This window comes from Microcebus murinus, chromosome 4 (genome assembly GCF_040939455.1).
Source record: "Microcebus murinus isolate Inina chromosome 4, M.murinus_Inina_mat1.0, whole genome shotgun sequence".
NCBI lineage: Eukaryota > Metazoa > Chordata > Mammalia > Primates > Cheirogaleidae > Microcebus > Microcebus murinus.
The window spans coordinates 12,555,082-12,579,282 of record NC_134107.1 but is presented as its reverse complement, the minus strand read 5'-3'; the positions used below and the strand labels follow the sequence as shown (position 1 = coordinate 12,579,282).

The window sequence follows — 24,201 nt, the reverse complement described above, 5'->3', positions numbered from 1 at the left end:
GGCTGAGAGTGAAAGAAGGGGCCCACTGAGGCTGGCACTCTGCCCAGCCAAGCCCCACCATAGCATGTGCTCCTCCTCCCTGTCCCCACTGTGGCCACCTCAGTCCAGTCCTCCCCTCACACCTGTGATGGCTGCCTCCGTCCTCCCCCTGGCCTGGGTGGTAACCTTCCTCACATCTAGATCTGACCACGTGTCTCTCCTGTGTAACATCCTTCAGCAGTTGTCCCTGTGGCGTGCCAACCTGGAGGATCTCCTGAGGTCCCAGGCACCTAGAGAGTGGAGGCTCAGACCCCTCAGTGCCCACGTGGCCGTGGCCCAAGCCATTTGTCTTCCTGCACAAGGGGCTGTTTGTTGGCCCCTCTCTTCTGCACCCCCAGGACTCACCAGGCACTGCCCATCTCCAGCCCAGCCGTCCTTCCCTTTGACCTTGTCCACTCAGCCCTTCCTGGAAGAACTATCCTGCTCCTTGGAGGTGGAGAAGACGGCGGCAGAGGGTTGATCCTGTGAGTCGTGGTGGAGAGGATTAGGCCAGGTGGGGAGTGTGGCCACTCCAGGTGGGCCCCTCAGGTGCAGACTCCTAGCCGTCCTCCTCCCCTTCCCACAAGAGAGGGCTGATGGGACTGACTCATTAGCTGAATGTGGCCGGGGGACGGGGCTGCAGGAGTTAGAGCCCTTGAAAGCCAGCCCCAGGGCTCCAGGAGGATGAGGCCATAGGATGAACAGGAGGGCCCCTGGGAGAGGCCCTGGGTGCCCCACCCAATGCCTCCCTCCTGGGGGACATCATGTCCCCAGTGGGGTGGGGAGAAGGGGCGGAGGAGGGAGCCAGAAGGAAGCAAGGACGCCGCAGGGACTTGAACCCTGGCCCAGCAATGCTGGGTGTGCCACCACCAGCGCCTTTTGCTTTTTCCTGCTCATTTTCTCACAGACTGAAAGGTGAAAAGCAAAACCTGAGCGCGGCCATGAGCCGCGTTCAGTAAAAGAAACACCTGCGGCGGCTCCGCACCCCTCCTCCTCCCAGGCTCACCACCTGCCATCCTGACACCCCTTGCAAAGGCACAGCCAGGGGGACAATGTCCCCCAGCTTCAAGGCCACATGTTTCCTGTTGTACCAGCTGTAGGAGCACATTAAGTCAGACCAGCGAAGGGAAACTTGAGTCACAGTCCTGCTCATTCTGAGACATTGGCAGGAGTGACACATTTTTGTATGTGTATAGAAATTTCCAGAAAGATGCTAACAAACTTGAGAAGCCATCTTTGTGTAGTAGGGCTGGGATAGGTGAGGGGAAAGGGAGTTTACTTTCACTTTCTACCCATGGCTTGAATTTTTAACTCTGCAGATCACTTTTATAATTAAAGGCAAAATTCTTTTCATCAGAACAGGGCATCTAAGAAGTAGGAGAAACTTCCAGCACTCTGGCCTAGCTCAAATAAATGCTGATGGTCCTCTGGATCAGCTGGGCCCCAACCACCTGACAGCCCACAGATGCGCCACCTGCCTCGCCTTCCGTCCTTGGATCCCTCGGCCACCGTCAGCTGTGGACTCCTTCCTGGGAACAGCCATTACTTGAAAATGGAGTCAGAAGCACCGTGTTTCCACCAGCCTCTCTCCTCACACTGGACTCTGACCTGGAGTCTGAGTTCTGGGGAGGATGTGTCTGAGTTACCAGGGCCCCAGAGCCGAGAGGTACACGAAGCCCACCCTGGACCCCTGGCTAGTAGCTGCCCCCAGGCCACCCTCATAGGCCACCCCACAGCACCCCCTGCTCCAGGCCCGACCTCTGCCTCCCCCAGGCCACGGCGGGTCCAGGGGAGCCCACGACAAGCTCTGTTGTCATCATCCACGAGTCCTTCTTGGCCTGTTATGGGACTGGTCCCTGGAGCACCTCCTGCCAGCGCTGAGGAACTCAGAAGCCCCTCCCCAGCAAGATCCAGATGAGAAGCTGAGGCTCAGAGAAGGCTGGAACCTGCTCAGGGGCACACAGAGCACCAGGCCCAGCTGAGGTTTGGGTCTTTTCATCTGGAGGAGCCTGAGCAGAGTCAGTCCCACTTCTCTCTCTCTCTCCCTCTCTCCCACACACACCCCAAGGTGTGTGGACCTGAAGGCCTAGCCTCAGCCGCCTTAAAGGGGCAGGTGGCCTGTGGGCCCACCACCTCCACCCCCCATCTCCCTCATGTCCCCTCCTGCAAGTGTGCCCAACTCCCCTCACACCTCCCTTCAGCCTTGCCCCCCCACCACGTAGTGCAGGCACTTACTTATTGCAGCAGCAGAGAGGAAAGGTGCATGGTCATCTAAGTCCCAACCTGCTCTTGAAGCAACAAAGCTCTGGCCTTACAAAGCCTCAGAAATGGGAGTGATCAAAACATACTCTGTAAGATGAGCAAAGAGTTAATTCAACACATTAGCAAAAAGAGCCTCAGGTGTGGACTGTGGCAACCCCAGAGAGTGACAACACAGGGAAACACGCCCTGGCTGAAGGGTAAGGATTAAAATGGCTTCCAGGAGCCACTGCACACTCAGTCAATGAGCAAAAGTAAAACTGCTGGTGTTGGCAGGAAACAGCAGTGCACACAGCTGGCCCCTGGGAGCCACCTGGAGGGCACAGGGCAGTGTACAGGGAGAATCCACCGTTCCTTCCCTATGGCCAATGGGGATTGCAAACCAAAAGCAGCCTTGAGGTATAAAAGGGGATTTGCCCAAAGGTGTCTGTGACTGCACAATTTATAATCACAAAAAGCTAGAACTGGCCCAGGAGGCCTAGGCAGCAGTGAAAGCCCACACCCTGGAATGCCCCAGAGGGCCTCAACCATATGGGAGAGCGCAAAATACCAATCACAACCATGCGAAATAAACACCTTGGACATGGGCAGAAAGCAGAAACAATATGTAAAAATAGTTACAGATTCAACAGATGAAAATAACCCCCACAGGTATTTCAGTCCAATGCAAACAAGACAGCAGGTGAGCGTGTGCACACTCAGGTGCGAGTTTGCACTGTCAACAGCAGACACGGCCAATGGCAAACAGAAAGCTCTGCACTGAGGAGGGTCGTTTGTACTGTCAGGAATCCAGATGGACCAATAACCCTGCATCGAATGAAACACATAGAGCAAACTGTTAGGCCACCACAGGGGCAGTAGAGACCCCAAACTCTTACTTCTCATTACACAAGGTTGAAGTGGATTTGGATTTGACCAAAAAGCATCAGGAGACTGATCCAGATGTGGATCATGACAGAGAATACCTTTTCAACTGCCATGGAACACTTATAAAAATAATCATTGCTTAAGCAATGAAGAGAGGAAGCGATACATTCAAAACAGCAGGAGCTGTCTGGCCCTGCACAGCCCAGAGGCCTTGCCTGTGCCCTCTCTCAGCTGGGAATGCTCTTCTTCCTGCTCCTCCTACCCTTCAAGTTAGAGCTCAAAGGTCCCTGCCCCTAGTTAGGGCTCTGTTTTCACTCTTGGGCCAAAACTATAACCACACTGCCTTGAACCCATGATTTGTGTCATCACCATCTGAGGCCTGTCCCTGGTGAGAACAGGAGGATCGTGGAACAAGGCCAGTCATCTTGAATGCCAGTGTCCATGGGGACCAGGTCAGTGTCTGGCATTGGAGGATGTTGATGGAGTGACTGTTCAAAATTGAAACTCTGTGGAATGAGGAAACAACAGCTCAATGTATCCCTTTGCTGTGTGCCGCATGTGCCTGCTAGGCTGTGGCTACCCACAAGAATCCTTACGTCCTCCTGGGGTGGCATCAGTAGCCTCCCTTAGAGACGCCCTACACCTCCGCAGTTGAGGGCCCTGAGGGCATGGTGGGGCCAGAGCAAGCCTGCCTCACGCCACAGACCCCACTACCACCTTCCATCTCCCCTTATCCTGATGGTTAAAAGTATGCAGACTTGGGGGGGCACGGGCAATATACATAACCTTAACACTTGTACCCCCATAATATGCTAAAAAAAAAGTATGCAGACTTGAACATGAATGAATCAAGCATGCAAGACTGTAGAAAAAGAGTAAAATAAAATAAAATCCAAGGAAAGCAGGAGGTAAGAATGAAATAAAAGTAGAAATTAATAAATTATAAAATGAAAGCAGCAGAACTGCTTCTTTTAGCTAAAGCTGCTTCTTTGAAAAGGCCAGTAAAATGGAGTCCTTGAAAGTCTATTCAATACAAAAACTAGGAATAAAAAAAGTAAAAAGGCCAAATGTGGTGGCTCATGCCTGTAATCCTAGTACTTCGGGAGGATCACTTGAGGCCAGGAGTTTGAGACCAGCCTGAGCAAGAGCAAGATCCCATCTCTACAAAAAATAGAAAAACTAGCCAGGTGTGGTGGTGCACACCTGTAGTCCCAGCTACTTGGGGGGCTGAGACAGGAGGATGGTTTGAGCCCAGCAGTTTGAAGTTGCAGTGAGCTATGATGAGGCCACTACACTCCAGTGCCTGGGGAACAGGGTGAGACCCTGTATCGAGAAAAAAAAAGGCCAGGCGTGGTAATCCTAGCTCTCTGGGAGGCTGAGGCGGGTGGATTGCTCAAGGTCGGGAGTTCGAAACTAGCCTGAACAAGAGCGAGACCCGTCTCTACTATAAATAGAAAGAAATTAATTGGCCAACTAATATCTATAGAAAAAATTAGCCAGGCATGGTGGCACATGCCTGTAGTCCCAGCTACTCGTGAGGCTGAGGCAGGAGGATTGCTTGAGCCCAGGAGTTTGAGGTTGCTGTGAGCTAGGCTGATGCCACGGCACTCACTCTAGCCTAGGCAATAAAGCGAGACTCTGTCTCAAAAAAAAAAAAAAAGAAAGAAAGAAAGAAACAAAAAGTGAAAAAACTATTCATAAAGAGGATATTATCTATACTAATACACAAAAAAGGCAATTTTCTTACAAAACATAACTTTGAAAAATTGACTTATAATGAAATAGAAATACTGAATAGCCCAGTAATCCCGGAAGAACTTGAAAATTTTTTCAGAGAACCACTGAACTTCCCAAACGAAGTGCCAACCCTAGCTGGCATTACAGGACGCTTCATGCTATGCAGCCTGCCCAGTGCACAGAGGGTTGGGAACCTGCCTGATATATTTCCTGTCAGAAAATGGACAAAAAACTGCAGCTCCCCTCACTCACAAAGTGCTTGCACCGCGCGGCTCGTTTCAGCTTCACACAAACCGACAGATATGTTTGAACACTATTTTTATGTCCATTTCATCACTGAGGAAACTGGCTTCAAGAATTTAAGAAATTTGGCCAAAGTCATGTGCTACCAAGTGGCAAAGTAGGGAACAGAAAGCAAGTTGTCAGCTCAAGGCTGTGTTCATCACCACTGCTCTTGACTATAGTCTCTGCCTCTCCTGATACCAAAACCTGCCTGACAATGCCCTGCAGTCCAAGTTCTAATTCATTTCTATGTCAACAGTATAAAACTGTAGGCTTAAGAATAGCTTAGTTCAGAAATCATAGGAGGGCTTAATTAGTTCAGAAATCATAGGAGGGCTTAATATTTCATTAGTGTTAATGGAGTAATTAATAACCTACTAATAAAATCATCAGATGATAAAAGGAGAGAAACCTGAAGTTCATTTCAAAAAATATAGGAAAGACATATGAATAAATCCAACATTATTATGTTTTAAAAAACAAGTCAGCCACTTCCAAGCAGTGTAGTAATAAACGATACCCTTTCTCAGGATCCAGCACGCTTAGCAGGTGGTAGACACAACAGAGTGGCACTTCTCATCCACTTCACATTTAAGGACTGCACCCTTTTCTCTGCCTGTAAACACCTGTGGTCTCATGGGGGGTGCTCCCCAAACCTTAATTATTCACACAATACCTTGTCTGAGTACAGCCAGTCACTTTTTCCCCTTAAATCAAGTCACTTTTACAGTATAAATTTATTTATACTGTAAAAGTGTCAAAGGGCACTATCAGAAAAGTGAAGTCACACTCCACAGAATGGGAGAAAATACTTGCAAATAACATTTCTAATCCAGAATATATAAAGAACTCTTACAATTCAATAATAGACAAAACAAAAAGTGGGCAAAGGATCAGCATAGACACTTTTTCAAAAAAGATATATGCATGGCCAACAGCACATGAAAAGGTGCTTGACATCATTAGTCATCAGAGAAATGCAAGTCAAATTACATGAGATACCATTTTACACCCATTAGAATGGTTATAATTAAAAAGTCAGATAATACCCAGTGTTGGCGAGAACGTGGAGAAGTTGGAACCCTCATATGTTACTGGTGGGGAATGTAAAATGGCGCAATGGCATTGGAAAACAGTCTGGCAGTTCCTCAAAAAGTTAAATATACAGTTACCATATGACCTAGTAATTCTACTCCTAGGTATGTACCAAAGAGAACTGAAAACATATGTTCATGCAGAAACTTGTACACAAATGTTCACAGCATTATTCATAATAGTCAAAAAGCAGAAATAATCCAAATATGCAAATGATGAGTATGGATAAACAAAATAGGGTATATCCATACAATGCAATATTATTCAATGATAAAAAGGAATAAAGTATTGTTAAACATTACAACATGGATGAATCTCAAAAACATTATGCTAAGTGAAATAAGACAGACACAGAAAGACAAATATTATATGATTACACCTATATGAGGTACTGAGAATAGGCAAATTCACAGAGATGAAAAGTATAACAAAGGTTACCAGGGACTAGGGGAAGAGAAGGACAGGAAGTTATTTTATGAGTACACAGCTTCTGTTTAGGACGATGAAAAAGTTCTGGAGATTGACAGTGGCGATGGTAGCACAACGTTGTGAATGTACTAAAAATCAATGAAATTATACACTTCAAAGTATGAATTTTATAGTATGTGAATTATATCTCAATTTTTAGAAGGGAAAATAAAGTTATTTGAAAAGGAAACTTTATATTACCACCATAAATGGAAAACTAGTAATATTATACAAACATTAAAATTTACAAAGTCTATTAGCAGATGACCCCAACTTGCCTTGTAGACCATCAGCAGGTCAATCACCCCTTTGGGTGACACAAAAAAATGCTGCTAGGGGGCTTATGTGCAGCTCCCAGGGCCCAGCATGATTTTATTCCTCTATTTGCTGATGGATCCAACCAGCACGGTTTAGGCAAGAACAAGACCACAATGCTCATAGCTCATTAGTGATCACAGCCAATACGGGTAAGACAGGAAGAGAGAAGCACGGGAATGGAATAATTCCCATGATGAATGTAATCATCAAAGATGACTGTTATTTACTTCGAAAACCCAAGAGAACAGTGCTCACTCCATGTCAAGAGAGTAATTAGCACAGTGCTTGCATTATTTCATTAACCCTTGTACTACTTCTTACATGTGCGGAAACTGAGGCAGAGAGTAAATAAGTACATAAGTGGCGAGTCCAGGATCACAGCTGGGTTGCATGATTGAAAGACTGCACTTTTAGCCAAGGTGCTGTACTGCCTCCCAACTGACCCTAAGAGTGAAATTCAGCATATTTATTGACAAAACAAAGTATATATACACACAAACAAGTCTTATATACTACCATAATCAGAAATTTTAATAGAAAAACATATCTAACCACAATACAGAATATTAAATGTCAAGGAAGAACTTCATGAATGTGCATAACTCATAGAAAGAGAAATCCAATACTCCCAAGGGACATGAAAATCATCTTATACTGAATGAACAGGGAGACTAGTTCCTAACAGGAAGTCTCCGTATCATGTTTATAAATGTAATGAAATTCCAATAAAAATCCAAACACTTTTAAAAAGAGAGACAGGGGTTTATATCACCATACATTAAAATTAGTCTGTATAAAGCTAAAATAATTAAAACACTGATCGAATAAAACAAGACAGATGTAGAAGAGATCAGATTAGAAAGTCCAGAAATGGACTTAATTACTTTAAAGTATTTAGCCAATCATTAACAAGGCACGTTTCAAATCAGAATAGAAAGTAGAATTATTCAGTGTATGGTGCTGGGAAAATTGGTTAGCCATTTTGAAATAACTAAATGAGAGTCCTACCTTGTACTGTGCACCAAAACAACTTCTAATGGATTAAAAAGTTTAGTGTCAAAAACGAAATCATGAAGGAATCAGAAGGAAACAGAGCATAACACCCGAGGATGAAACAACACTAATAAAAATTGATAGGTTTGATTACAAACTTTAAAATCGCCAGCAAGATCCAACACATAAAATTAAAAAGCAAACTACAGGCGTGAAGAACGTGTTGTAACAGGGGAAAATGTCCTCAATGTCAAGTTTGCACAGAGCAGTGGAAACACAAGTGAGGCAGGAAGCAGATGAGTGGGTCAGCTCACCCACACGAGCATCCATTCAGCTTCACAGGATCAAAAGGCGCAAATTAAAATACCGAGATACTGTTTCTTTTCTTCAGATCAGGCAAGATAAAATAAAGATGGGGACAGCAAAGCTGGTCACCTACTGGGGAGCATTAGCTGTACCCCGCCAGTAACTAGGGCAAAAGTCTTTAAACTGTCATAACCTCTGGGCCAGTAATTTCACTGCTAAAAAATTACCTTAAGGAAATAACCAGATTTGTACACAACAATGTTTTAGGAAACAGAGAAATTCGCCCTATCCTATTTTGACAGAAAGTCAGAAAAAAAAATCCTAATCAGAAAAGAGAACACTATCTGATTTGAAAAAAAAAAAAAAGCCCATACACATCTTTCTGAAGCAGACACAGACCACCCCTGACCTACATGTAAAATATTAAAGTAACTGAACTACAGACTGGATTCTCTTGCTCCCAGGTTCTGCCTCCATTGCTGCATACAGCCAGCCTGGTAAAGGAAAGCATGGACCGGCTCTCAGGAAGTGAAAGTAGACTCATAACCAGACGGCCAGGCTGGTAAGGACAGTCAGTTAGGGAAGGGACAAATTGTCCCCACCTCAGTGGCCCCCAAAGGAACTACTTTGTGCCAGACAGGACAGTGTTCACAATGGTGGCCCTGAGACACTGAAGAAATGTCAGATTCTGGTCTGTACAGTCTCTAGTAAGACAGGAAAGCACGCAATACATTTTGTAGGAAGCTCCAGCAGGCTGTGGACAAGAGGAAAAGGCAGTTCAAGGGTTAAGCACAGGGCTCAGGAGCTGGTCACTAGGGCAGGATTCCATCTATACATTCTCTGTACACAGAACTTCCCAGTGAGACAGCCACTCACATAGCCACACAGACTCAGAAAGCAAATCCTCCCTGCCGAACTCTCCTTGAATGTGATCTTGGGCACAATTCATTTTCCAAGCTGGGTCTGCATAAACTTAGTGGCATTTTTAGCAAGACAATGTCTCACCAGTCTAGTAATGGTAAAAAAAAAAAAAAAAAAAAAAAAAGACAATGTGTATAGGAGCATTTCAACTGCAAAGTCCACTGAATTGGATACTATCAGTGTGACAAGTAACCATTAGGCAGAGCAAAAATAAATAAAAGTACTCTGATGGGGGTGGTCTTTCAGATGGGGCAGGGTCTGCTAGGAGGCAGGTTAGGATACCCAGACACCAAAGTAGATAAATCCAGATGAGTATTACTGACCACAGCTTTACCTATAATGCAAAGTCAAATTAAACAGATCCAAGTAAATGGGAAAACATACCTTATTCTCATATAGGAAGACAACAGCATGAAGACATTGTAGGGAAGGTTAAAGTAACGTGCAGGAATAGCCAGGACAATTCTGATAAAGTAGAATAATGAGGTAGGGCTGTCCTTACTATATATTCAGGTATAGACTACAATACGTAAAACCATTTGGAACGGGCATCTGTGTAGACGACCAATAGTGAACAGCTGTATTAATCAGTAAATGGTGCAGGGACAACAGGTTAACCATCCCTAAGTCACTCATTATACCAAAGTTAAGTCCAGATAGATTCAATAAATATGAGGTTTAACAAAAAAAAACTTCAGCTGGATTAGCCTTTCTAAACTACTCATAAAATCCAGAATCCATGACAGAATATATTGATAAATGAGTACATATATATTTAAAACTTTGAACAGCAAAATATTACCATAAAACTTACAAATCTGTGAAAAACAGGAAAGTATTTCCAGCAAAACTGACAAATGGTTAATTTCCTTAATATATAAAGATCTCTTATTAATCAGTAAATATATAATCAAAAAGAAATGCAAATAAAAACTATACTATTTTCCACTGCTCACATAAACAAGTTTAAGAACACAGTATTGGTGAAGGTGTGGATAAATGTCATTTGGAACAGCCTCCCTAGAGAGCAAGCTGGTGGCATCCATCATATTTAGAAATGTTCATGTACATGTACAGGAGTCCCTCTATAGGAAATTTTCCCCTACAAAACACTTGCCCATATACATAAAAACACATGTAGACAGATATCCAGTATAGCCTTATATACATACAGTGAAAATTGCTGGAAACAACCTAGTTGTTTCCTTTCTGAACTACTCATAAAATCCAGAAGCCATAAAAGAAAATATTAATAAATGAGTACATATATATATTTAAAACTCTGAACAGCAAAATATTACCATAAAACTTAAAAACTGGTGAAAAACAATAAAGCATTCCCAGCAAAAATGGCAAATGATTAATTTCTCCAAAAAGGGAATAGGTAATTCAAACATAGCTACCACAGAGATGTTGAAAGACCAAGGTAGACCAAAAACACAGATACGCAGTGCTCTCCTAGATGAATGTTAACTGAACCATCACTGTGTAAGGCTGGGTATGCCATAAGCTTGTGCCTCTACAGATTTATATGTGCACAGACTTCTCCAGAAAAAAACTCCAACAACTGGCCAGGACAGTTATCTCTATGAGAAGAAGGCTGGGGTTAAAGACATCACTATATCACCTACAGGGTTTAACGTCTTAATACGTGCAGTTATTACTTTGAACATTTTTTTACACATGTAAGTGGAATAAGTTGGAAGGAAAACAGCAAAACATTTGCCTTTAGTGTCACCACAAGAGCAGAGGCTGAGGCAAGGGCTTGCTTTGACACATAGGTGGGGGGTCACACAGTTGTCACACTGACATATAAGGAGGATAGTGCACTGGTCACTCTGAAGGCTGAGGCCCTGAGGAACTCAAGTGTTGCCTTCTGGAGATAGTAAGGCACGGGCAGATGCTAGGCTGGGGTGGTGCCCTGCTGTCCCCAATGTTTAGCTTCCTGTGTCCCTACAAGTAACCCTATGAGGCAAGTAAGAGTCAGAGCAGGTTCCCCTGTGCTCCCGGCACTGGGTGGCCCCTTAGGGGAGAGCGCGTGCACCAAGCCCAGAAGGCAGCTGCGGCTGCGGCTGCGCCGAGGGCGGGCAGGAGCAGACAGCACTGCTTCTGCATCAGGACGCCAGGTGAGAGCCCAACGGACAAAACAGATATATAATTAAATATCACATTTTATAAATGTCACAGCTGCTTTCCTAGGATACTTTGTGTTTTGTTTTTTAACCTGCTTGGGGGAAAGAACACCAGGAAGCAGACACTGGGACTTACAGGATCCATTACTGTGTGGTGCCAAGTCAGACGCCATCTTATACCAAATTCGGGTACGGGCAAGTGGTTTGTAGCCACTCAACAGTTTTAACTAAATTCAACACACATGAGAAGACCAGCATTATTCTATTTTGGCAGCAGAAGCTCTCAACCCACCTCACAAAACTGAGCATCCCAGACCCCCACGTGCGGAACCAGAGTAGGTAAGAGTACCTGAAACTGCCACAGCCCTTACTGCCCCTACGGCCATGCAGCACAGCCACCAAGGGGAGTTCAAAGGCGCACACTGCAACACTCTGCAGTGGCCAGAAGACTCTAGAAATAATGTCAAAGCCATCAATAGGAAAACGGTTAATATAAATGCACTGAGATGCACAAAATTAAACATCCTGGAGTTATAAAATAATAGTACTCGTATGATTCCATTTGAAAGAGAATAACAACAGGATAAATTTTAGTACATTCATGGTGGGAAAATGTCTGAAGGAATATAAATGAAAATGTTATTAGTAGTTATCTTGGAGGTTGGGAACCACAGAGGAACTTTTATCTTTTACACTGCCTTTTTCTGTAGTGTTTGAATTTTAAATACAATACTAGTGATTTATAAATTGTCACAGACATATACTCCACAGTCCTAGCCATTACAACAGTAAGTAATATAACATTAGCTGTGGACTTACCTAAATCTTAAAAATCTTGGTCCCTTCAGAAGAATTGCTGTGACACAGGAAGAAGCAGAAAATGAAGCCACAGTGTGACACGGAAGCAAAGCATTAGGTTGGGCCTCTACAACAGCCTCATGACATGAGTAATTTTTTAAAATTACACCTTGACACAATTATAAATTATTACATGTCTTGGACCCTGGGTCCCCCATCAGCATTAAGCCCGTAAGCGTTGAATTCACACAAATGACAAGAATCTATTTTACCAATTAAAGACTCAGTGAGTCACTATGCATACATGACAGATCAAAGATGGCAACTGGCAGAAATTTAAGTTCCAGACCTAGAGCGTCAAAGAGGATATGAATGATAGATACTCTGATACTCAGGTAGGAAAATCTGCATACCCTGGAGGGCAATAGGGCAGAATATAGTAAAATGTCTACCCACAGCCTGTGATCCAGTAATTTTGCTTTTCGGAACCTACCCTGAGAAACACTCATGCATTGTGTACAACGATGATCACACAGTATTGTTTTTAATATCAAAAGATTAGCAATAGGGCGAATTTCCATCAACAGCAGAACAGCTAAATAACTAGTGGCATGTCCGGGTTAGGAATACTACACAGCAGTTTAAAAAATGAGAGCAGTTCTATATGTACTCACATGAATCTCCCGACTGTAAAATGAAAAAAGCTAGTTTAATAATGTACAGTCTACAATAGTATTTTGCCACGTAGAAAAGAAAACCAATGCAACATCTTTTAGATGTAAATGTAAACGAAGAGGAAAGAGATCTGCCAGGAAACACAGCCAAGAGGTAACACTGGTTCCCTTTGGAGGGAGGAGGATTGGTAGTACAAACCTTGTCAGTCATGTTTCAGTTCTGCATAATGAGAAAGCATCCACATATCTCTTTTATAAGGACATTTGAGAGAAGAGAACTGATGTGTTAACTGGGGTACAGTCACAGGACAGGCTCTAGTCCACAAGCAAACCAAAGGAACTGCTCACCAGGCCAGTGATGAATCTTATATTACATGACAATGTTCCAGAAGATGACATACAATATAATAACTTTTATATGAAGTTAAAACAGCAAACATAGAAATATGTACTTTGAAAAAACACATTTAGACAAGATTCTTTTTAAAAGATATAGGAAAAGAAAGCAAGTGAAAGATAAACCCAGGATTTAGCATGATGATTATGTTGGCCGAGGAGGAGGCGGGGAAAGGATGAGGGTGGGACCACATGAGTGGAAGGAAGTCACCGTCTTTGCTGTCCTAGTTTTTATATTGGATAGGAGATTCAGAAATGCTTACCACATTATTAAAACAATCAAGGAAGCAAATAAAAGAAAGCCACGTTGTATCATAAACCAAAGTTTAAGATTAACCCAGTTCTGTGAACTCGAGTTCCAACAAGGAGAGAGAATATTCTTGCCTTAGAAGAGTATCATAGCTCCTCCTTACCCGATTTTAAAACATACTGAATGGTAACTGTCATTAAATTTCTTTGTGTTTGATTAGAAACAACTAAAACCAGAGCGTAAAATTTCCAGAAATAGATCTAGACAGATAATTTTAAGAAATTAATATCAACAGGCCTGGAGTGAAAAAGCAAAGAGTATTTATTCATTAAAAATTTGCTATTTCAACTTCATCGGTATAAGTAATTTAAATGAATAAGAGTATTTATTGTAATTGTGCAAGTATGTACATGTCTAGCTACTAAAGAATAAGTAATCAGAAGCAAATCCAACAGAGTTATCAGTTATTATTATTAGACTTATCTAAACACTAATTTTTAAAGTCCTTGCATAATACTTTTTATACCAACAATAATAGGGGAAAAAGGAGAATAAATTTGACCATCATAATTGGCAAATCTTACCTTCCCAACTATACCAAGAATTTCTGGTCATTATAAAAGTTAATACAACAATTTCACATGGTTAGAAGTCAAAGAGGAGAAATGTAGATGGTAAATCAATTGGCAAAATAGCTGGACTAGGTAATAATTATGGAAATTTAGACTAAGACAACTAAAATACTTTCAAGAGCAGCAATAAATATCTTTTAACATTGGATTTGGCAAGGATTTCTTGGATATGACACCAAATGCACAGGCAACAAAAGTAAAAATGAATAAACTAGACTACTTCAAAACTAAAAACTACTTTAAAACTAAAACACAATTCACAGAGTAAAAAAGCAACTTTATGGAATGGGAGAAAATATTTGCAAATAGGATATTTGATAAGGGGTTATTATCCAGAATATGGAAAGAACTCCTATAAGTTAATAACAAAAAAGAAACCCAAATAAACCATTTTTTTAAATGGGCAAAGGACATGAATAGACATTTTTCCAAAGAAGATGTACAAATGGCCAGTAAGCCTATGAAAAGATGCTCAACATCACTAAACATCAAAAAAATCAAAACCACAATGAAATATCACCTCATGTCTATTAGGACGGCTGCTATATAAAAAAGCAGCAAATAACAAGTGTTGCAAAGGATGTGGAAACTTGGAATCCTGTGTACTGTTAGTGAGAGTGTAAAATGGCGCAGTTGCTATGGCAGACAGTATGGCAGTTCCTCAAAAAATTAAAAATAGAAATATCATATGATTTAGTAATGCCACTTCTGGTTACAGACCCAAAAGAATCGAAAGCAGTGTCTCAAAATTATATTTGTACATTATAGCATTACATTTGTAAATATAATAGTAAGGATATTTGTACGTAGCAGCATTCACAATAGCCAAAAGGTGGAAACAACCCAAGTGTCCATTGACATATAAATGAAATATGATACATACAGACTGCAGAATATTATTCAGCTCTTATAAAAAGGAAGGAAATTCTGACACATGCTACAATATAGATGAACCTTGAGGACATTGTGCTAAGTGAAATAAGCCTGTCACAAAAAGATACCAAATACTGCATCATTTCACTTGTATGAGGCACCTAGTCAAACTCAGAAAGTAGAAAGAATGGTGGTTCCCAGGGGCTGCTGGGAGGAGGGAAAGGAGAGTTGACGGCTGCTTAATGGGTACAGTGTTTCGGTTTTACAGATGAAAACGTTCTGGAGACTGGTTGTACTACAATGTGAATTATACTTAAGACTGAATATTCACAGTGTGAATACAATTAACACTACTGAACTATATACTTAAAGTGGTTAAAAGAGAGTAAATTTTATGTTATGGGTATTTCACCACAAAAGTTTTTTAAAGTAGCAACAAATACAATTGAAAAAACCTGATGTTAGCAACTACATAGAGAACTGGACATACAAGAGGGAAGTGTGAGCTTTCTGGAGAGTCACTGGAGTATGAAGAGAGTTACAGTTACAAGGACCACACATGCTCACTGACTCTCGGCAATGCCCCTCTAGGAATATACCAAGTTTATAGAGATGGTCATTGCAGCACAATTTAAAATAGTCAAAACACAGTTTAATAACTTACGGACTGGCTAAATATCCTATAGTATAAATAAGCTAAATGGGATAAGAAAAATAATTCATTTGTTCATTCATAATCTTTTTTGAGGCACAGACCTCTTTGACAAGTTGATGAAACTTACGCTTTCCACAGAAAAACACAGTTTTGGAGGATTCACAGACTTCTTTCTGGAAGCCCATCTATGGAATTCTTGTGGGAGGAGTAACAACCCTGAGGATAATCCACTTCAAATGTGTTTGTGGACTCAGCTGATTCAGGGAAATGTTAGTGGAAATGAAATTAAATGTATGAAGAGAATAGACCACAATATACACACGATTCCCACTGCACACATGGCCCGGTGCAAGGCGCGCAGGTGGCTGGGAACTGGGGAGAGGGAGCCGGGAGGAAATGGCCAGACCTGACGCTGGGTGACACAGGAGGCGAGAAAGGCGCTCGGAGAGAGAACTCATTGTAAGAGCTCCATGAGGAGGAGCTGTGTGCCAAACACACATGTTCATTTACCCCATTTCACAGACAAGGAAAACGGGCGCAGCGAGGCTAAGTCACTTGCTCTGAGTTAAAAAGTTGCTAAGTGGCAGAATCAGAACCCAGATCTGCTAGCCGTAGGTCCAAACCCCACAGGTTCAGCTGGGGGAATGAGGCGCCTAGGAGGAGCAACAGACCAGGATCCCATTTGGGAAACACCACCTGCCTGCCCCAAGGTGGTCTCCAGTGAACCAGTCCCATGGTGGCAACAAGGCTATCTGTCACTCCATCATCCCCCTGGCCACAGGGAGGTGGGCATGGGGAGGGGGCAAGCTTGGGGGCTCTGAGAGGATGCCAGGCTCCCTCCCCACACACAGATTCCACAATACCCTCCAGTTTGGAGTACAGGTTTAAATATAAAAAGTGAAACCATGCAAGTGCACTAGAATAATTTACATGCTCTTGGGGTGAGAAACATCTAAGCATAATGCCAAGTACCGAAACCATGGTGATAAATGAATCTCAGAAAAACTGTGTAACTTTCATATGTCTGAAACACAATGACCAAAATAAAAAGGCAGTCTACAAACTGGAAAAATATTTGCATCAAATACAAAGGATTATTAATATGTAAATAGCTTTTACAAAACCAACAGAAAAATGAGTGATTAAGAAGTGGAAAGTCACACGCGCGCGTGCACACACACACACAGCCAATGGCCAGTCAACACGTGGGAAAGATGTTCCATCTCACCAGCAGGCGAAGTAACACTCACACCCATGGGTAAAATTAGGCTGACGCATTGGAGGAGCGAAGGTTTTTAACATGATAATCCCTGTTCTGAGGAAAAGGGGGGAGATAGTCAGGTTTGCCTTACTAGTGAGAACACTAAATTAGAAAATCCCTCCCTGGAGGGCAATTTAGCAATATGAACCTAAAGTCTTAAGAAGTTTGACATAAGGGGGGAGGGGGGCAAGGGCAATATATGTAACCTTAACATTTGTACCCCCATAATATGCTGAAGTAAAAAAGGAAAAAAAAAGAAGTTTGACATAGTCATTTCCTTCTAGAAATGTATTCATGTATTCCCAAAGACTTAGTAATAATTGGGATAAAGTTTGAGCTACAAGCAAAGTCATTCCAGTATTATTTCCTGAGAGGAAAAAAAAAAAACCACCTGGAAAATAACCAACATGGTCATCAAAACAAGATTGTTTAAATTGATACATACATGCAACAGAACATTATATCACCACTTAAAAAAGATACTTCAAATGACAACATACGGTGATCACTATATATTAAAGAGTTTCCAAACAGAATTTACAGTGTAATCCCATTTTTTGTATAAAAATGCAGTCTATGCATTGGAAAAATAACCTTCTAGAAGCAAATATGTCCATAACAATTGTTAATGGAAATTTACTGAGGTTTTTTTTTCAGTTTCCTTATTTTCAAACTTTACAATGAACCCCTTTTACACAAGAACTCAATGAAGAATTACTTAAAAGAGGTGGAAGGCGTGAGGGCTGAGGGGTTAGAGGGTGGCGGCGGGTCCTCCACACTAGCAGGCGCAGGGTGGAGAGGGCACCCGGCTCAGAGAAGTCAAGGCCACGTGCCTTGGAACATGCACCTTCCCGTCTTTCTTATTTTTAGTTCTTGTTTTGCTGTCTTCCCCTTGCTATTTCAGGACTGCATCAGTATATTTTTGTGTGTTAAATACAAACATTTAAGATACCACAAATACATGTAGGCCTATTGGCCTTCATTTCACACCAGCACCACATATAACAAGTACCACACGGCCAGAAGTTAGCACTTCCTCCAGAGACCTCACTACACACAGAGAGGTTAGCCCAGGCATTAAGGGTCCTTGGGTCTCTTCATGGCCATGGTCAACAGGACAAACCAAGGGCAGCTGGCCGGGTGGGGTGAGGGCAATTACTGTCAATCTCTTTTTGTACCACAGATCATTTCTGCAATCCTCAGTGTCTCCAACCTGAGCGCTTGGGGAAGCCTCAAGCAATACTTCCTCTCAAGCTATTTTCCTTTTTAAAACAATGTCACATTCAACTTCTGCTATTCTTATGCCCCATGACTTTTAATTTGCACAAGACCAGCACAAGCCCACTCACTGAAACCCACTGTATCATCCACACCTCCAGGAGTTCACAGGGAAGGCTGAATTTAGACCCATGCATGAGGAGCCAGTGATTAGTAACAATTGCCAGCACTGCCATCAACATCGCCTGCCCAGCCCACCCACCTGAGGACAACTATGGGGAAAGGAGGACGGTGAGCCAAGCCTTCACCTGCCTGCCTCACCTCTCTGCTCCTATATCAAGAAAACCTATCGCATATCGACTTCTAATACTCAACATTTGTACCCCATGAGTCAATTCTTCAGCATGGCTCGGTTGCTGGGAAACAGTACCATTAAATACACACACTTCAAACAGTTTTCCTCAATGCTGGAAGCAGTTCTGTACCCACGACATAAAAAACAAGAAAAATCAGGAGATTTGAGAAGGGATGGAGGTAGTGGAGAGGTTCTGGGGCAAAAAGCAAACAGAAGGGGGAAGACAGGGAAGGAGCATCGATTGTTTCTGGGGCGTGGAGGAAAGGGGTGACGAGCACGGAGAGGATCCTGGAACCTGTACCCAGCAGTGTCCACTCTTGGCAGTGGTGTGAGCCCCAGGCAAAAGGTTTGCTGGGCAGCATGGTGACTTCCTCTTCCCAGTGCAAGACACACTCAGGAGCTAGCATGGCAGCAGAGCTGGAAATGGTTTCCACTCTGAGCTCAAAGTTTGTCTCCTGTGAGGCAAAACCTTACAGCCCAAAAGAGGTAACACAGAACAGCAGTATACACGCCAGTACGGAACAGTTCCCAGGTTGAAATTCTGCTGCCACGTCCCCACCCAGGACACAGACTCAAGTTACAAACCATGACATATTTTGGATTATGTATGACACATATTTGGATTATGCTGTGCCCTTTGCACAGCACTTACCTAAGGAGGCCCAAACATTTCAGTCATTTACCAAAAGAAAAAAATGTAAGCCAAACTCATGAGAATTATGCACTTAGACCCAAGTCCCAGATACATTCCAGCTACCCAAAGACTGCAAATATGGAAAATGTGTATTACATGTCCATTCTATTCTTTAGACTGTTTCCTCTAAACAAATAAAAATAGGTACCACTTGGAAATCTAACCAGGTAATGTTTTAGGATAATATAGTCAAAGTACTGCCCCACCTACACACCCACCTTCCTTGGCCGTGTGGTTCACATTTCCCACAACCATTACCAAGTCCCAGTGAGCAGCGCCCCCCTGCCCACCCACCAGTCTTCACGCCGTTGAGGACGCACACCAGTTCTATTTGAGGTTACCTCCATCTACGGAAATGGCCTCAATTACTTGGAGCTAGGAAATAAAGGCCTAAATCTACAATATAAAGATACATCCAACATCTTTATGAAGGCAACTCGATAGGGGTTGAGAAATGTAACAGTAATACAACAATTCTAATGAGTTCAGAACTCAAACCTTTATTTGTGCTGTAAGGGGAAGAAAAATGATTAGTAATTTAGGTACATGATGCAACAGGATTAGTTGTTACCATACAGAGCAACATGGAAGTACTTTAACCACCTACATTTACAGCTTTGATTTCACAATAGCATACCAGAGAACATTTCCCCATACAAGCATGACTAACACACTTTAAATTCCAACAGTAATCATGTGCATCACGCCCAAGTCACTGATTAAGAATTGAACTACCAAGTCAACATATTTTTAAACATTTAAAAAAAGGAACCCATAAGACACAAATATTCTAAGGATACAAGTATTGGGGATTTAAAATGTTTTAGATGAAACTTAAAGGGAAGAGAGACATGATAAAAAGCCACTGGTACTATTCAAGAGATGCAGCTCAGAAACAAGAAGGGTTTTGACTTTGTTTGAATTTTACAGAACCCCATCCAATAAAGGCCCTTCCCACCCCAACTTCCACTTAGCTCTTATTTTTCAAACTGATTTTGGTTGATAGCCTCCCCTCTAATCCTGTATCATTTAAAAAGCAAACATTGAAACTAAAAATACAAAGGATTATTCATTCTAACCTTAGCAAAGGCCCATGTATCATTTGCTACCAAATATTACAGTAATTTTACAGTGACCACAAGATTATTTGGTTCTCTCGTTACAATGACTTATGATATGAAGACAACAGCAAGCAAAACTTTTGCCGTTATTAAACCAAACACAGAAAAGACAAAAGATGTGTTTAAAAGGCACGACTTATATACGAAATTCCTTCAAGATAACTGTATTTTCAATTATTGAAAATATTTTCAAAATAATTGTATTGTGTATTTCACTTTGCTTAGAATTTCCATCTCAAAATATCTGTGACGAAACACGAATTACAAATCCAGAAGAGCCCATTTAACCTCATTTTAGGTGCTCACTTAAATACTTTAAAAACCTACAATTTAGGCATTTAGAAGTCTTTCCTAAGACTGTTACTGAAAATCACACACACATAAAGCTTGTAAAGAACAGTGAAGGATGTTAATCTGCGGATGCATGGCACTCATCTTTCAAGTGACTAATATTCAGGTTTTTGGTTACACTGTCAGTCTTTCCCACCTTGCAGCAGAGCAAAACAATTTTGCTTTTTCCTTACATTTAAAATTCTAAGCACTTTAAAAAGTTTCCAAACAATTTAACCAGCACTAACAATTTACTTACTAGTACTTTTCCTTGGCTCAGCAGTTCTATTAGATTCCCCAGAATTCCAGAGAATTACCTTCAACCCACACATCTCTACTACTCCACCCCACCTCCCCTTCTCCACCTGATCCCTCCCAACACCAGTGCTAAGTGTGCCCTCCACCTCCTATAACTCCCACCACAGGGTCCTCTTATTGGAATGCCCAGAATTCTTTGCAATCTAATAAAGTAAAATTCAAGTTAAAAAAAATGGAGTGAGCAGGGCGATACGGCATATGCCTGTAATCCCAGCTACTCAGATGGCTGGGGCAGGAGGATCACTTGAGCCCAGGAGGCCAGCCTTGGCAACATAGTGAGACCTCACTGCTAAAAATAAATAAATAAATAAATAAAATTTTAAGATGGATTAAGAGCTAAAGATCACTACTGCTACATTAACCATTCCCTTCTGCTAGTAATCTGTAATGCAACCGGAATGCCCAATATAGACCTGCCGTCCCTGACACAGAATTTGGGCATAACCCACCCCCTACCCCCAGACTTTAGCACAACACGTTGATCCCCTCAATTTAACATTCTCCTTCATCTAATGTATCCCCTCTAAGGCATTTTAAATTGAACAGTTTCCCCCCAACACCCAAGTTTATTCAATGCACTAAGAATTCCTCCGAGCAACACACAGGCAAGGCAGGTAGGCAAACAGGTGGGTAGGTGAGCGATCACTGGGCTCCATCTGCAAGCTCCATCTACAAGGCATCCCTCTCCGTGGCGGCATCACTGTTAAAATGTTCTAAAGAATCTTCTTGAAGCAAACAAAGTTCGTAGCATGTAGCACAGAACTAGTATGGCTGGAGGCTCAATTTAGAAGATGCAGCATCTGAAAACCTTTACTCCAAGAAAGGAGGGGTGCCTGCTGGCATTCATGTGCTCCCGGAACAAACATTCATTCAAAGCGGATGGCCCCTCAAGCCGGATCCATCTGTTTTGGACTTTTTAAGATTGCCCCCTCATAAGCTCATCTGAAAACCTTAAATGGTGGCCTCCTGAATACAGGGCTGGAGCAAGGCCTGAAAACATGACATCGGAGAACTTCCTCCTCCTAAGCCTCTGGAAATTCAATCTGCAGTTAGGCGGGCTCTCTGCTCTCCTCCAGGGTCTCCCCTCCTGCACTGCTACGACTCACACTGGCCAGGGGCTCCATTTCTCCTGGTGCCATCTGCTCGCCATGATGAACACTACAGTAACAAACCAGGTCCATGAGGCATCTGTGTAACGTTGAGCTGGAACCAATACTGAGGGCCCGCCCAAGGGTACACATTTGATCCCCACCCTCTGCACCAACAAGCAACACCAACCCACCCCACCCCAACTCTCAGCGGGGAGAGCCTTTCCAACTCGACCATTACCAACAACACCAACTGCGACAGTCCCTGAACTCAGGCTACTTCCCCAGGCTTACCAGATTACCAGAGGCAACGTTTTAAGTGAATGATACCCTTGAGAGAGTTAAAGGGAGAGGGGTAGAGTGAGCTCACAGAAGAGTTTAGCACCAAACCTAGAGAAAAGTCCAAAGGGGAGCACTGCCACCTGGAAAATAAAGCGTTGGTCAATTGTCGCCCCAAGACACACAAATATCCTGCCTCAGCAGCCCCCACCTATCAATCACGTTAGGTGCCGCAGCAGTAACAGCGGAGGCTGGCACCTTACCTCCGGAATCACGCCTTGGACCACCCCTCACCTCCGACCGGGGGCTCGCTTCACACCCAGACCTGGGCTCCACCAGGCCGAGCCCAAGTTACATACCAGCCTGGGCCAGAGCTGTCACCCCAGCAGAGCTAAGTTCAGTTTCCACAAGACCAGGGCCTCATTCCCAGGCTGGTTCACAACCCTCTGTCTGTAAAAAAAGGGGGCTGCTAGCATTGACAAGTTCAAGGTCGGCCCTCCCAGCCCACCTACAGTCCTCCTTTCCTGACCATTCCCAGGGCATCAAGTGCCCCATTCCGCTACCACTGCCTCCTTTCACCCAAACCAGGGCCCTGGGGCTCCCTCACTCCATGAAAGGCAGTGGCCTCCTGGAGGTCAAGTCCCCCCTCTCCGGTAGGCAGCAGGCCCAGCCTGACCTGGAGAGCTGCTGTCCTCCCTATGGGTAACTGCGGGCAACTCCCAAGCAGCCCGCCCCACTGTGGTCCTCCCAAGATCTGGTCTCCTTTTCATTCTTTCGCCTCCTCGCACCCCCACAGCCCCAGTCTCATCTAACTCGGTCAACTCCCGCATTTGTCCCCTGAGACCCTAAACTAGCCACTTCCTCCCCCACAACTAAACCCAGGCAAGCGGCCCTCCCTGTCGCTAACTCCTGCTGGACTAGTCACAACTTTTGCTTTTATAGCCCTGGGTCGCATCACTCGGCAAACTTCTCAACGGGACGATTCCTCCACTGCCACCGGAAAAAAAGTCCCTCCCCCACCCTGCCCACGGCCGATTCCCGGTCTCCCCCAGGGGCCACCCCCTTAAATTCCCTAGTTTATTCCCACTTCTCCCCTAGCAGTGCTTCCTGCGGTGAAGGACAGACCTCAAGGTCACACTTGGGAGGCGGGTGCCATAGGAGGAAAGCCTCCTTTTCTTCTAGTGGTGGTGACGGGAGGTGGGGAGTTGCACAGTTCCCAAAATGAGGGGCTTGGTGAAGGAGGCAGGTGGCGGGGGTCGCTCTCTTGAGCGGGCAAAAGGAGCTGCCAGGGTCGCCTCAGGTCACCCCGCCCCGCAGAGGCCCGAAAGAAGGGCCGGCAGAGCGACTGGAAAATTCCAGGCGGCGGCGGAGGGATCTCTGCAGAGGGCGCATCACTCGGGGAGGGTGGGGGTGGGGTGGGGCGGCGGCGCGTGACTGCCGGGCGGGGACACACCTCGTGGTCGGCCGGTTACGTCAGCGCTGGGGCGCGCGGGTGGGGGCGGGGCGGCCCGGGGGCCGAGCCTGGGGGGCCGCGAACGTCTGAGGGTAGACGCGGTGTCCCTCACCCTGGACCCAGCTGACAATCTCTGGCTAAGAAACCCTGCTGTGTCCTTTGAAAGTGTTAGGGAGCAAGTTGGTGACAACGTTAAGCTCTGGTGGAGCTGCCCCGTCACTTGAGGGGCATGTGTTAAGATTTTGTTACTCTTGAGAAAATTAAAAAAAATATATATATATATGCATTGATGAGAAAATTAAAAAAAAAAAAAAGATTTTGTTACTCTGTCTGCAGGGGTCTGGAGAGCGGCAGTGTCCCTAAGAGCAGACACGCCTGGTGGGGTAGAACACTCAGTGAAATGTGTTCCT

The 24,201-nt window shown here is 43.7% G+C and overlaps 1 long non-coding RNA gene across 1 annotated transcript in view; it reads right to left on the bottom strand.

Annotated features, from left to right (window-relative positions):
* LOC142870580 (uncharacterized) overlaps positions 1-23,323 on the bottom strand; it is a 29,414-nt gene extending 6,091 nt beyond the window's left edge. Inside the window, exon 1 of the long non-coding RNA XR_012918916.1 lies at positions 385-23,323. This is a non-coding gene — a long non-coding RNA (uncharacterized LOC142870580). The remainder of the gene's footprint in view (positions 1-384) is intronic.
* Between the last annotated feature and the right edge of the window lie 878 nt (positions 23,324-24,201).